The following is a 4,912-nucleotide window of genomic DNA, read 5'->3' as shown; positions in this document are numbered from 1 at the left end:
GGAAATAAAAAACATACTGATGAAAGTGGTGATTACAAGTAGAAATGATTGGTCTATTAAGCTACATGATTCATTATGGGCATATAGAACAGCTTATAAGACTATTCTTGGCATGTCCCCTGATTACTACCAAAAAGTGCTATTTTGTAGACCTAATTATAATGGTTTTAAGCACCTTTGTGTAGTAATCATATTCATTTAACCCAATTAATTCATTAAGGTCCTTAGTAATTGGTTTTAACCATTTTTGTGGCAAGTTTACATGTTTATATCAGCTTATGAATCAATTCAAGCATGCCAAATGATGGAGGAGCTACTTAGACAAGCCAACAAAAGGAGAGAAGCAAAGAAAAGCAAAAGAGAAGCAAAGAGAAGCAAAGAAAAGCAAAAGAGAAGCAAAGAGAAGCAAGGAGGAAATCTGAGGACAGCAGCTTCAGTCTTCTTTGGCACTTTTGGAGCACTTCCCGAAGTCCATTTTTTACATGCTATATACCGTTTCGAAGCTCGAGAAGTCAAGAATCCAACGCTTCAAACCGTGCACGATTTGGAGCTGAAACGAGGAAGTTATGACCTTCGGAAGAAAACTGCTCCAGGTATGCGAAAATTTCGCATACCTTCTGAATGGTGTGCGAATTTCGCATACCTCCTGATCAGGTATGCGAATTTCGCATACCCCTCCCCTGTTTTGCCGACTCCACACGAGATCTTTTCTTTTAGATATTTTTGTATAAATTTCCATTCTTCTCCTTGTAATCCACCAATCATAAGATTTCTTAGCTAGGAAAGATGGAAAAGCTTCTCTATTTATACTCCTTTGCATCCGTTGAAACAAAAGGAGAATTATATGTAATATACCCATATATATTGAAATATACCACAGAGCCTTGCTCTGTTTCTCCTTCTCTTCTCTTTCTTATTTTCTTAGTAGCCAAACATCCTTGGTGGATGAAATCCCCAAGGATGAGAGGCTAACCTTTTAAGTTTCTCAAAGTATGGATGTTATGTGATGGCTTGGATGCATTCCCATGGAAATTTCTCGCACCCGGAAGGTAAGGTAGTCGTTTTTCATTAATGGTTCATTAATGCAAAGTTTAGTTTTTATTTCCATTAGACAACTTCCAATGGCCAATACTTGATAAGCTTTTGGATTTCTATCCATTAGTTATCTCCTACGAGCTATTGGAAGGTGAGGTTTTCAATTCCAAGTTTTGCATTAATCCATTAGAACCAATTTCAATGGCCATTGAAAGGTGAGTTTATCACTTGGAATGACTTTGAGTTGCCAATATTTGGTAAGCTTTTGGCTTTAGATCATTAGTTATCTCTTACGAGCCATTCAAAGGAAGTCTAAAGTGAATAACCATTGATGAAATTCACTACCATCTGTTTTGTCATTTTAAAGGATTAAAACTTGATTTGCTAAATCCATACCGGTTCGGGAAGCAAGCATCACCATAGTTGTAACCCCAACGCGAGGAGCCTATCCTGAGATTTCCAATTTGCATAAGAGCCAGAGCATAGCTATCCTATATTTGAGAAACTTGTTTTTACCCCTTTCATTTTAGTCTTTAATGTTAGCTTAAATTAGTTTAAATCTTTCTGAACCATTTACATTTTCTTTTAAAGCTAACATCCATAAGAAAATCACCTATTTTCCTAATTTGAATATCACTTGTGTTTGCGAAAACCCTTCCCAGTGAACGATCCTAGAACCACTATGCTATAGTAGCTTGGCTACTTTAGTAATAGTATCTAAGGTATAAATTTTGTTGATACGCGTAAAGCTAAGCTACCATGAGTCGCATCAAATGGCGCCGTTGCCGGGGATGAATCAAATGGCGCTGTTGCTCGAGTCGCATCATCCCCCTATCGTCTCGTCTATGGCAAAGCATGCCATCTCCCTGTGGAAGTTGAATATAAGGCTTGGTGGGCAATCAAGAGGTTGAACATGGACTTGATCAGAGCTGGGGCAAAGAGGTGCTTAAACCTTAATGAGATGGAGGAATTAAGAAATGATGCTTACATCAATTCCAAAGTTGCAAAACAGAGGATGAAGAAGTGGCATGATCAACTAATCTCCAACAAAGAATTGCGGAAATGACAAAGAGTCCTACTCTATGACTTAAGGCTCCATATCTTTCCAGGGAAGCTCAAGTCAAGGTGGATAGGTCCTTTCATTATTCACCAAGTACATCTCAATGGAGTGGTGGAATTACTAAATTCCAATGGCATAGACACCTTTAGAGTCAATGGTCATCGCCTCAAGCCATTCATTGAGCCGTTCAAGCTAGAAAAGGAGGAAATCAACCTCCTTGAACCACAAAAAGCCTGATCAGAAAAGGGTTAGATGGACTTGGTTTCACCAAAGTCCATAATTTTGTTAAATATGTTAATTTTTTTAAGTTTTGTAAATTATTTGATTGTAATTTTGGTCTTGAAATTATGTAAATTGTAACTAACTTAATCTTTTTGAATGATCAAAATCAGGAGCAGATTCTTGCCACTCAGGCTCAGCACACTGCCATCCTAAGGCAGATTCAGGATCATCTTGGCAGTATATCAGCTCCTAAGCATGCCATTCCCAGCTCATCAGAGCCATCACAGGCCCCTCCTATTGTTGATCAACCTATGTCACTCAGGAGGTACTACTTCCTCCCTATTTTTCAATCGCTTTTATCACATTGAGGACAATGTTCAGTTTGGTTGGGGGGAGAGTTGAGGAAGGAAGTTTTTGTTATTAATGCTAAGTTATTTTGGTAATTTAGTTGCTTTTTGCTTAATTTTAGAATTTTTTCTACTCTCCATGGTTATTAAGGAAAAATTTTCAAAATGAAAAGGGAGAAATTGAATTTTTGTCTTTTCACTTGACTTAGAGTTTGTATTATGCTTACTAAAGTTGATGAATTATTGAAACTTCTATTGAATTCAACTTTAGTTCTTCCACTTTAAGCTATTCACACACTGTGCACAATAGATTCCGATTATAAGATGAAAAACTATTTCCCTCTTGACTTAGGAAAATTTTAGACTTGGTACCTTTGACCTCATTTAATAGTGTTGGGACACCTTGTAAAAGGCCAATGAGCCTTTGAAAAAAAGAATAAAGAAAGAAAGAAAAAAAATATTTGCTTGCCTTGAAACCCGAGCAAGGTCTGAGGGGTATATGGTGAAAATCTTTAAAACTTGGTGCCCTAAGCCTTCAGTGGTTGGGAGTCACCGACCTCAATGCTCGTTACAAGGGTGGATAGGTGGAGTTTAACATACTGTAGGTGCTTGGGTATTAAAATTCATTCTCAAAAGTCCGAGGTAAAATCCGAGGAGTTAGTGGTTGAAAGATCCTTAAAGCTTGATGCCCTAAACCTTAATTGGTTGGGAGTCATCGATGGACCCCCATTACATGGACAATTTAGAAAAGAATACCTTTAAGCCTTGTACTCCTACAATGAAAAAAATTGTGAAATAAGAGGTGCGTTCTTAGCCTATTGGAGGTTGATCAGTTTGCTAAGCTTTGAAAAAGAACTAGGTTTGGGGGAGAGATTAGTTCAACATACTATATTCGGAAACTAATAAATAACACTTAGATTTTTGTGGAAGAGTAAGGTTTGACCCTTTGGGAGTGGAAACTCTTTTAAAGCTTAAATTTGCATAATGCCTTCTCTTTAAGAATTGTGATTAGACAAGTTATTTGATAACTCTTGTTGAAGTTTGAGTTTTATTTCTTTAATGTTCCATGTGAGAGTTAGATCATCATGCCACTTGAAAATTGTTTTTTGATCAGCATGATGTTGTAAATTATAGTACTGTTTATTTTTATTTTTCTCTCCTTCATTGCTAAGGGACTAGCAATATGTCGGTTGAGGGGAGTGATTACTACTCAAAAAGTGCTATTTGATAGCTTGTAATTAACTCTTTTAAACACTTTTGAGTAGTAGTTATCACCTTTTAACCCAATTAACATATTAAGGACCCTTGCAATCAATTCTAATCAAATTGTGTTAAGTTTTGGTGTTTTGATAGCTTTTTGATCACCAAAGCAATCCGAGATTGAGGAGAGTTCTTTGGAACCCATGGCAAAGATGTTCGGACAGGGCGTCCGGACACACCATCGGAGAGCGGCGGAACATGGGCTGTGGCAGGCTGTCGGAATGACGTAGCAAGGCTTGCTCGCTTTAGTCAATGATCCGAACAACATATCCGGATAGGATATGCTATCGTCCGGGGTGTGATGTTCACGAGTGCCGTGTGCTTCTCCCTGAGGGAGTCCGGATAGGGGAGAGCCTTGGGGAATCCGGATGGAGTTGCTCTGGATAGCGATGCACGCTCCATGTCATCAGGGGGAGGGGTCCCTACACCTTGCACACGCAGACGGTCCCCCTTGCGACGCGCGGCATAGCTCATTCCACCCGGGGAAGAATTCTGTCCGGCCGACGTTTCATCTTCTCCGGATATCTCACATCTGGAATTCTATCCGGTCAGACATGTCCGGATCCTCTAATCGGATATTTCACATCCGGCGCCTGACGCCGGATGAGAGAGGAGAGCGTTTCAACTTCCCCGGTCAGACATGTTCGGATCCTCTGATAGCGCTCACCCGGAGAGCATTCGCGGCCGACAATTCAGATTCCTCGGACAGCTTGGCTTGTTAGACATTCGCGATTCGCCAGATCCATTTCCGCCCATAATAAAAAACAAACTCTGATAATACTGACGACCAAGTCTCCATTTTGCACAGTGCAGCGGAATTTCTCCTGAAGCTTCCCGATATTTCCGACCGACTTTTTGAGATATTTTGCTTTAGATGTTTGATGTCTAAATCCCCAAACTCTCCTTGTAACCCACCTATCATAGGATTCCTTAGTCTTTAAGTAAGAACAAAGGGTGAATAACCTCATATATATAATTTGTGATTTTC

The sequence above is a fragment of the Vitis riparia genome, chromosome 10 (assembly GCF_004353265.1).
Source record: "Vitis riparia cultivar Riparia Gloire de Montpellier isolate 1030 chromosome 10, EGFV_Vit.rip_1.0, whole genome shotgun sequence".
Lineage (NCBI taxonomy): Eukaryota > Viridiplantae > Streptophyta > Magnoliopsida > Vitales > Vitaceae > Vitis > Vitis riparia.
Note: the sequence above shows the minus strand (reverse complement) of the source record.